The sequence below is a fragment of the Chelonia mydas genome, chromosome 9 (assembly GCF_015237465.2).
Source record: "Chelonia mydas isolate rCheMyd1 chromosome 9, rCheMyd1.pri.v2, whole genome shotgun sequence".
NCBI classification, from domain to species: domain Eukaryota; kingdom Metazoa; phylum Chordata; order Testudines; family Cheloniidae; genus Chelonia; species Chelonia mydas.
In genome coordinates, this window is record NC_057855.1 from 38,740,628 (window position 1) to 38,751,237 (window position 10,610).

A 10,610-nucleotide genomic window follows, 5' to 3' on the forward strand; every position below is an offset into this window, starting at 1 on the left:
AGCCCACCTTTGGAGGGTATTGGCTCCAGGGTGATGAACAGTTCCTGGCTGCCAGAGAGAAGGGATTCTCCACTTGCCTGCTGTGCGCTATCCTCAACCTCCTCATCTTCCTCATCCACAAAATCCTCATCCCTGTTGCATGAGACTCCCCCCTTGCAGGTGTCCATGGACAGTGGTGGGGAAGTGGTAGGGGCTCCCCCTAGAATTGCATGCAGCTCATTATAGAAGCGGCATGTCTTGGGCTCTGACCCAGAGCGACCGTTTGCATCCTTTGTTTTTTGGTAGGCTTCCCTCAGCTCCTTAACTTTCACGTGGCACTGCTGTGTGTCCCTGTTGTAGTCCATCATGCCCTTAGAGATTTTGGCAAATATATTGGCATTTCGTCTTTTGGAGTTCTGCCCACACGGATTCTTCTCCCTATACAATGATCAGATCCAGTACCTCCCGTTCGGTCCATGCTGGAGCTCTTTTGCGATTCTGGGACGCCATGGTCACCTGTGCTGATCAGCTCACCATGCTGGCCAAACAGGAAAAGAAATACAAAAGTTCCCAGGGCTTTTCCTGTCTATTTGGCCAGTGCATCTGAGTTGAGAGTGCTGTCCAGAGCGGTCACAATGGAGCACTCTGGGATAGCTCCCGGAAGCCAATACTGTCAAATTGCGTCCACACTACCCAACATTCAATCCAGCGAGGTCGATTTTAGCACTACTCCCCTTGCTGGGGAGGAGTACAGAAATCGATTTTAAGAGCCTTTTAAGTCGACAAAACAGGCTTGGTCGTGTGGACGAGTGCAGGGTTAAATCGACCTAACGCTGCTAAATTTGACCTAAATTCGTAGTGTAGACCAGGGTTAAGCCATGCCTGTGCAACTGCAGGCCTAACAATTGCATGCCTACATGAATAGTACAAGCAATTGCATGCCTACAGGATAGTACATATAAATCAGGAAATTCTGCAAATGATCAGCCATACCTGTAAACTCAGGTCTTTAATATGCAGCAGACAAACTTTGCATATAACAGAATAGATTAGCTTGATGTTCAGACTCTAAAAACAGCTGTGACTTACAAACTATAATCACACCAAGGATTTTTGTGAATAGAACATAAGAGTGACACCAGGTATGTACTTACTAGTACTTCAAAATGAAACTACAGCTCAATCAAAATTAGTTTGAAAAAGTTTTGGGACATAGATTGTGTTGCAAGTTGGTACATATATTCACATATTGTAAAACCACCAAATTTAGAACAACCTACTACTTGCTAGAATTCTCTAATCAGGTAAATGCTTTAATTTGGCCATTGAGAAATTTAGCATTATTGTTGAATTTTTCTTCACATATTTTTGATACAAAAAACAAACAGTCTCCTCAGCTTTTAAGAATAAAATAGTCTTATGGTAACAAGTAAGGAATTTTAATTTAGGTTTAAGTTTAATCATTTATATTTATTCCCAAATTCTGACCAGAATCCAATCCATCAAATCCTGAACCTGGAATTTTAAAAAAAAATTGAGCAAAATCTTTTCTTTCTGTGTTCTACAAACCATAAAAACATAATGTCGGCACCATGCCAAGCTGAAGTTTGCCATGATCAGTGTGACATGTCACACACTTTCCAAACCCACAGTAAATTATCTCTATTTTTGTATTCACACTGGAAAGCCAAATTATGCTGCAGCATATGTTCACAGGGGCATTGTCATATGTTCTGTACCTTATATTTTCCTTTACTGTCCCTAGTTTGTAATTGTTTCTAAGACACTTGAAAATTCAATGAAAAATAATCAGCTTTACTAGATTTATTCTTTTATGATTAGGACCAGAATACTGAGATTACATAGACACATTCTTTCCAATGAAACACAATCTAGATCTTTGGTCTTAGTTTTGTTACCTTCCGAGCTTGGGTTCTAGCATCCACAAGATTGCCCTGTGGAAATGTCTGACATACAGTAGCTTCCTTCTAGTAGCATTGCACATAAAATGCTATAGGGTCAGATTCTAATATCATTACTAATAGTGAGAAACATCTTACTCTGACTACCCCACATTGATTTCAGTGGAGTAAGGCACTATTCACTGTGAGTAAAGAAACAATTAATAGATCTGATGTATCCACTGCTACAATGGAAGAGCCTTTGAGGATCTGGGCTTTTGTTCTTAAAATGTCATTTCTGGTGCAACAAATATGTAGGATACTCTACCCTCATCACAAAGCACAACACATTCCTGGATAAGGTGGCAGCTCATTGGATTCCAAGGATTAGACCCAGCTATAATCACCCATATTAAAGGCCAGATTCTGGGCCTCTAATTCACACTGAATAGCACCCTTACTCCACACATGATTCTGTTGGAATCCACATGAGTAAGGGAAACAGAATCTGGTCCTGAGGGAACCCCACATCTTCAGGGCGTTCAGATGCTCTGGGCGCCAAGGACAGCATTCTGAGGAGAGAGTGCACTGAGTTTACTTTATGTGGATGTTACGTAGCACACAGACACAGCTTACATTAGAATTCAACCAGTGTCTGTGTTATTTTTAAGGGATGGGTAAATGTTATCATCCAAATGAAAAAACCTTCTGGATTATCAAAAAGTACAAAAAGCAAATCAGCACTTCTGGTATTTTGATTCACTTGTACAATATGACTGGTAGTATCCTTATTACGACACAAACCATCATCACAATCACAGCTATGTACTAAAAGCAAAAAGCCACAGTCAGTGTTTTACTTAGAAAGACCAGAAGCAGCCAAAGCAGGGACTGCTGCACTGGAGGGAAGGAGCAAAACGGAGTCACCCCTATCCTGGGTCCAGGAGGATACATGAGAACTGTGGAGAGGAAACTTAACCCCCACAAACACAGTATGAGGGCACTAGGACCCAGGTGGCTTCTCTCCTCTTCTCCCTCCTACCACATTAAGGTGACCATACATCCCATTTTGGTCTGGACAGTCCCTTTTTTAAGCCCTGACATGGCAGTCCCAACTTTTTTTTTTTTTTTTTTTTTTTTGACTTGATCAGTTGGCAAGAGCAAAGGGGACAAATGCCCATTTTTTTCAGAAAAGTGGGGTGAGCCGCACAGGAACGTGCGGGATGGGGGAAGAGTGGAGATGCCAGCCTCACGCAGGGGGGAGGCAGGGCTGGGCGGGAAGGCAGCCTTGCAGCATGCAGGGGCTGAGAGGGTTCCAGCAGCCTCATGGGGGAAGGGAAGTGGCAGGGTTCCAGCAACCGGACAACTGCCTCGTGGGGAGGGAGAATCCTCAGGCAAGCAGCTGGGGGTGTCCCATTTTCCCCTTGGGAAATACAGTCACCCTACACTACGTGGTCCTGGGGGAGAACTGAAGAGAGGAGCCAGCCAGACTTTGGGAGGTAGGAGCAGCCTCAGAAGCATCCAAAGCAGGGGCTTTCAGCCATTCAGAACACTTTCCATAGTTCAGACTGGACTTTCTCTGCCCTGTGCTGATTGGCCATTTGCTCCCTCCCCCACTTTATAGTCTCTGCACCTCAGCTAAACTTCATTCCACATCTACCCCTCTTGCTCTCTACGCCCCTGCCTTGTCCCCCTCATCCCCTTCCCTTCCCGCTCCATTTAGCTTTTTCCCTCCTAAGGAAACCCACTTCCACATCATAAAGATCATGGTACTAACCTGCTGCTTGCTGCCATCACATTGCTCACTCTGTGCATCCTGTCCCTTCCCCCACCCTGTATCTGTCCTGTCTAGTCAGATTATAAACTCTTTGGGGCAAGGTCTGTCTACTACACCATATTTGTCCAGCGCCTAGCACAATGGATCCCCTTTCTTGGTTGGCCCTTAGGCACTACAGTATTAAATGTCATTAATAACAACATGAAAGCTAGAGATGCCTCTCTTCTGAGGTTGAAACAAAGGACAGTAATTTGAACATGGGTGGGACTAGGAAGGAGCTGAGACAACGTAAAGGGAGAGAGATACTGGTAGCCAGCTGGAGGGGATACAGAACTCTTGCAGTCAGTGTGCTGACTGCACAGAGAACAGGTTTTAAAAGAAGTGTGGTGTTGCTTTCTTCATTCAGATACTCCAGATGCTTCAGAAATGAAATCAACATCTCCCTCTCCTGATCAGTAGAGCAACAGTTTTTGGCATGACTACTCTTATCCCCACCTCGCTTTGTTCTAAGGATTAAAAGTCTCTTGTGATTGACTGATACACAGCCAGCTTCCTTTTTTTCCCCACTCTCCTCCCTCCCTTCCTCTTTATAGTGACTCCAGTAGAGAGATCCTTTTATGTAACTCTTACGCAGCCCTGGTTGCTCCGCAAATATTCCAAAGCTTGGAAAGCAGAATAGAATCACTAGCGTAGCCTAGGGCAAAGGACATATTATGATTCTTACCATTTCACAACTGAAATGGGCTTGTGTTCATCTAGGTCAGTGGTTCTCAAACTTTAGTATTGTTGACCCCTTTCACATAGCAAGCCTCTGTGTGTGACCCCCCCCCCCCCCCTTATAAATTAAAAACACTTTTTTACATATTTAACACCATTATAAATGCTGGAGGCAAAGAGGGGTTTGGGGTGGAGGCTGACCACTCACAACCCCCCATGTAATAGCCTCGTGACCGCCTGAGGGGTCCCAACCCCCAGTTTGAGAACCCCTGATCTAGGTCATGGGTTTACAGGGGAATGGAATGGCATTCATTAACTGCATTCAACTACTTGCATTTCAAGGCTCAAATTCAAACCAGCAGTTTGCTCAAACATTTAGAATAAATATTAGGAAAATATGTTAGGAAAATGTTCTTAATATTTAGAGCAATTTGGGCTTTGGAAGAAATGAAGTAGCTATCGGCCATACTAATGGGAAATTAGTAGGGACGGAGTGGAATAGCACAGCTGTAATGTGTAGCACAGCTAGGCATCAGACTGGCATATGAACCATGGTATTTTCAAATCTAAAGGGTCAAAAAAATTCCCATTAAATTAAATGTCACCATTTATGAAGGCGAGATCCAGACGCTGCACTGACCGATCCACAAGAGTCAGACTGTAAGTAATGGGATTGTTCGACAAGCAATGCTGGCTCTGCCGAGTCGCTGGTGGAGCAACCAACTGTGTCAGCAGAGCTAACGTGACGTTCCATTACCTCCAGTTTTTCAGATGAGTCACCAGAGCATCTTTACTCTCTTCACTAGAATGGGGAGCAGAGGAGCCCGGACAGCAGGTCGCCAGCATTAATCAAATCTAATTGCAGTCACACCAAGATTAGCTGCAGGAACCTGGCAGAGATGTGGTGGATTACTCTCCCCGCCACAAACTTGTTCCACAGTGAGTTTAACTATTTCATCCTGGGTCATTCAGAATGTCCAGAGGAGTCAGACTATAATTTTAAAACAACTTGCATCTATACGGAACCTTTTTCTTGAAAGGAGAGGTCACAAACAAACAGGTGACTGAACGTACATTTTCAGGTAACCAGGGGGTGGGGACAAATCAACTGAAGACCCTTCTTTATCTGATAACTTACAGTCCACACTCAAGAACGCATGGGTCACTGAGTGAAAAATGTGTAAGGATTATAAAGAACTGTTGAGTTGATGAATGAATATGGAGCTATGCCCGACTGAGATTATCATGGCTGGCAGATTCAGGCCTAGAGTCAAATACTCTGATCACATTTACCCAGGCATAAATCAGGAGTATTTCAGTTGCAGTCAGTGAAGTCACACCAGTGTAAAACCAGACCAAGAAATCAAATGCAATATCACTATCCCTTCCTCATCCTTTGCTGTGAGATATTCCCTAATTTTCAATTGCCATTCCGTCTCCTAGCTACACTTCCTTCCAGTCAATCAGTGATAAAGCTATATAAATTCTACAAAGGAAATTAAAGAATAGAATCATAGAAGATTTAGGGTTGAAAAAGACCTCAGGAGGTCATCTAGTCCAACCCCCTGCTCAGAGCAGTAATTATATGGTATATCCAATAAAGATACTTCATAAAACTGGGACCACCACTCCAGTTGAATTGTTTTAGTTCTCTATGTCTACATATATTTCAGTGTGTTATCACAGCAAAGTAAGAATGGGAATTCAGTAGGAAGAAAGTTTGCTTTATTCGTCCCAAATCCAGTTCCAGCTTTGATGGGTGCAGAAGTTCCTCCTCAGGCAGGAGAGCCAGAGCTGTTCCATTGTGCAATGTGCAGAAGAGTGCCAGCAGTTTCACACAGATGACATGTACCCCTGCACAACACAGACCTAAGCTCCTGGAGGGAACCCACACATGGTAGTATGCAGGCATCAGGTGGGGACAAGGGCATTAGTGGGTCAGAAAAAGAACAGGAGGTTCCAGACGGGCACAATCCTCCTGTCTCCTCTCGGTGAGAAGGAGAAGGCCATGAACCAGCCGTGAATACTGTTTCTTTCACTGTTCTATGCAGCAGTTCTACAGCCACGCTTGCTCGTGGGGAAAGATTTCTACCACCACCCCACCCCCGTCATCTAGCTGCTTTAGAGAAATAAATCTCATCTACCCAAACTTGGTAAAATTAGAATATACAGCAAAGCACAAGGAGCTTTTCATTCTGATACTGAAGATTAATTCTAAACATAGAAGACCCATCATCAGACCTCTCATCAGCATGTTTTCCCCACATCCATATGGTGCATGCCTATGACTATTCGCCGTTTTATCCAGGTATAATAAAAAGATGACATATACATATCTTTTGTCTTGTAAAAGGATTTTCTCAGGCAAAGTGCCTTTTCTTCTCCACCTTTACATTTTTTCCTGTATAGATTCTTATGGTTTATTAGTAACATTTGCTAAAATCATGTTAAATAAAAAGCAGAAGGAAAGAAATATAGTGATAGATCAAGACACTATTGTGCTTTATGGGCACACCTTTAAAAAGTGTTGAATTAGCACTACCCATGCATATTTATACCACATTTTGTGGCTTGGAGAGATGTTTTATCTCACACACACACACACCACTACCAACCCAAACAAAAAGTCAATACACATGTTCCCCTCTTTTCCTTACACTATCACTGTTCTGCTGTATAACCTCTGGCTAGAGTTGGATTATCCAATAGGCAGACTAAGCATGTGCTTAGGGCACCAGCAAAGCAGGGGGCACACAAAAAAAAATATTTTTTTTTTTAAATTTGATATTTGATATTTCAAAAAAATCAGTTCTTAAAACATATTTGGGCAATGATCATGTGTTGAAATCTCTTTCTAATACGTGCTGGAAGGCACATGCAGTGGCAAAAAGTGCAGTTCTGGAGTCCTACTCAAACATTGTGGACGCATTAGAAAGTATAGCTGAAGACCAATCACAAAAAGGAGAAGCTATACGAGAGGCAGAAAACATTGCAAACAAGATACAAGAACTAGAGTTTGTATTCATGTTGACCATGTGGAATGAAATTTTACAACACTTTTACCACACAAGTCAAGCTCTCCAAGAAAAAGAATTGGATTTGAAAACATGTGCAGACCTCTGTCAATCATTAGCAGACCACTTAAACACTTTGAGGAATGATTTTGAAAGATTTGAAGACATATCAAAAGATATCTTGCCTGATACTAACTACAAAGAAGCCCAGTCCCACAAGCGAATCAGGAAAAAACAAGCAAATGATAGCAGTGCAACAGAAACAGCATTGAATCCTGGAGATAAATTTCACGGATCTACTTACTACGCTATAATTGATACACTTGAAGCTCATATGAAGAGGAGAGGTGAAGTGTACAAAGTAGTATCAAGTAGATTTTCTTTTCTAAAAGATATGGACTTATCTGATGAACAATATTCACAAGGTTCCCAAAAGCTAGGTGACTCATACCCTGTTGACTTGAACATGAATCTCTGGGGAAAAGTACGGCAATTCCACTGTTATATGCGCACGTTTAATGAAACAGGAAAATGAAATTCAGTCACATTGATCTTCATGACACAATACTGAAAGACGGAATACAATGTGTATTTCCAAATGTAGAGATCGCACTACGTATTTTTCTAACATAAATTACACCGACACAAACATTTGTGTGCACAGCGCTATGTTGGCGAGAGAGCGTCTCCTGCCACCATAGCGTACGCTGCTTGCGGAGGTGGTTTTTTTATGCTGACAGGAAAGCTCTCTCCTGTTGGTACAGAGCGTCTTCACCAGATGTGCTGCAGCTGTATCAGTACAGTTGTGCAGCTGTAGTGCTGTATGTCTAAACATACCCATCCTGAGTTGTGTTCATGGAAAGCACATAGGGGATTTCCAGGATATTCTGGATTGGGAATTCTTTTACAGAAGTCTGTCTCCCTCTGGCTTTGGGATGAAGGAGTCTGGCTAGTTCAGGATGCTTCCATATACCCAGTCGGATGGAATACTGAGATGCCCACAACTCTTTTCAAAAAAAAAAAAAAAACCTTTAATTTTACCCCAAAGACAAGAATATTGTAGCAGAAATGAAACAGTGAGAAAGAGGTTTCTGCTGGCTTAGAAAGCAATCAGATGTGTGATTTTCTGAAACCATGTTTGTATTTAAATGGATTTTGAAAAACATTGTGAGCCTGAATCTGCTAATTCAGGACAATGCCTCCTGAAGTGTTACTCACAAATTTAAGCCAGCTCAGGGAGCAATTCGTTGAGCAATTTCCAAGAAGTTGGATTCTATAAACACATTGCTCTGCAAAGTAATGCCTCTTGATGTGAAGAAATTGACAGAATTTTGTCCAACCCAGGCAGCATATCAGATTGGCAATTTCTGCACTAAACTTTCAAGCTTTAGGGGGAACAATCATGACCAGAGTCCCTAACGAAAACAGAACAACATATTCCTCTCTGTCCCTGATTCTGATTTATCATATCATTTCAGGTGTAAGTTTTCAGGATGGAACTCAACTCAGCTTTAACAACCTAAGAGTGATTTCTAAGAGTGGAGAAAAGCCATGACACTTCTCATTGTACTTCTGACTCATAGCAATCTGGTTGAAAGAAAGGAGATTTTATTTGCAGAAAGTAAACATTAGGGTTTGGGGGTTTTTTTGAAAAAGGATTTCAGACCTTTCAGTTCTCACTCAGCCCACAGGCTACTACCCCTATGCTACACTCTCCCACTGATCTCTACCCCTGTTTTGCTCTTAAACTCCTTGATATTTTCTTGGCCCACGCTCTGAGTTTTGAAGGGTCAGGGCAGAGCAACAGAGATCTTCAGTATTTCATGACAGACCACAAAAGACATCGCATGGCTACCCACTGACTTTGTTTACACATTCTTGTAAAAATGCGAAACAGCTCAAGTTCAGCCCTCTGTTAGCTATTTTTTTAATCACCAAAGGGCATGAAACCTAATAATTCAGTTCTCTCCAATCCGACACCTTCTCTTAGTGAATTGTTTTCAAACCTGGTACACTAGCAAGACAAATAGTATTATATTTCTTTGCAGGATAATGAAGCATGTTGCTTTGTTAAGAATATATTATAATAAAAACATAGGGTGACATTTTGGCTTCACTCAAGTCAACGGGTGTTTTGCCATTGACTTCAAGGGGCCAAGATTTCACCCACAGCATTTTTTCAGTTCATTAATTAAAAAACTAAGAATACTATGCAAAGTCAGTGATGCAACAGGAAAGCCGGTGTGGCAGCTGAAAGTGGAAAATACAGGCAACATGCTGTATTGCCTGTGTGTATTTGCTTTGTATTTCGAAACCTTATTTGAAAGGTAGCCTACTATGAGCCTATGTTAACCTTATTTACAATGAATAGCACTTTATTCCAGAAGTGGTGCCCTTCATCCAATGGGACAACTTGCAGATTAAAATACTACTCAGCAGGATTAATGGTGGCAGACAGCGGCCCTATGTTAGCACTGAGGAAACAATGCAAAGCCAGAGAAACACCAAGATAGAAAAATATTCCTAAATCATTAAACCTTTTAATAACAAATACAGTATTAGGAAAATTTTAACTGAAGTTCTTACAAGAGGACAAATGGAGTAAGTGCTCACTGGCAGTAAGGCACACACATGTTTCATCTTTAGAAGAATGTTCCTGAGATAATACATTAGTATTATTGGTAGTCCTGTAAGCAATTCATTAGTAGAAGTTTTCCTCATTGCCTCTCCCTCTCATCCTTAAAAGTGGTTCCTCGCTGGTAGGGTGAGGCAATGAGCTCCATTACCATTCAAACCCTGATCTTTCTGCTTATGCAATTAAAAAGGCTGCTAATCAGGACCAGTTCTGGTAGTGCTTTTGTGATGCACACACATATCCTGTACTAAGAAACTCCTTATCAAATAAGGAAAAGAAAACTAGCAGAAAAGATAACAGCTACTTACCAGCTAAAAAAGAGAAGAATGCAGCAAGCAGAGACCAGTTCCAAAATGGCCACTTACAGACTGCAGCTGCTTGGCTATGCCAAATTTAAAAGGCCAACCCAAGCAAGGGCTGCTGGGGAAAAGATCTGTATACAAAGGCAATCCTGCAATACAGAGAGCTGGTAGATTCCAGGGAATCACCAAAGAAGAAGCTCCTAAAGAAGGAGTTGCTTTGGGGTTATTTTATATTGAACCACTAAATAACCATTAGGTTATTATGAAAGGTTTGTTTGAAAAATG

General features: G+C 41.9%; 1 long non-coding RNA gene across 1 annotated transcript in view; it reads right to left on the reverse strand.

Moving 5' to 3' along the window:
* The window catches only part of LOC122461801, a 98,893-nt gene extending 88,514 nt beyond the window's left edge, over window positions 1–10,379 (reverse strand). Inside the window, exon 1 of the long non-coding RNA XR_006283991.1 lies at window positions 10,332–10,379. This is a non-coding gene — a long non-coding RNA (uncharacterized LOC122461801). The remainder of the gene's footprint in view (window positions 1–10,331) is intronic.
* Between the last annotated feature and the right edge of the window lie 231 nt (window positions 10,380–10,610).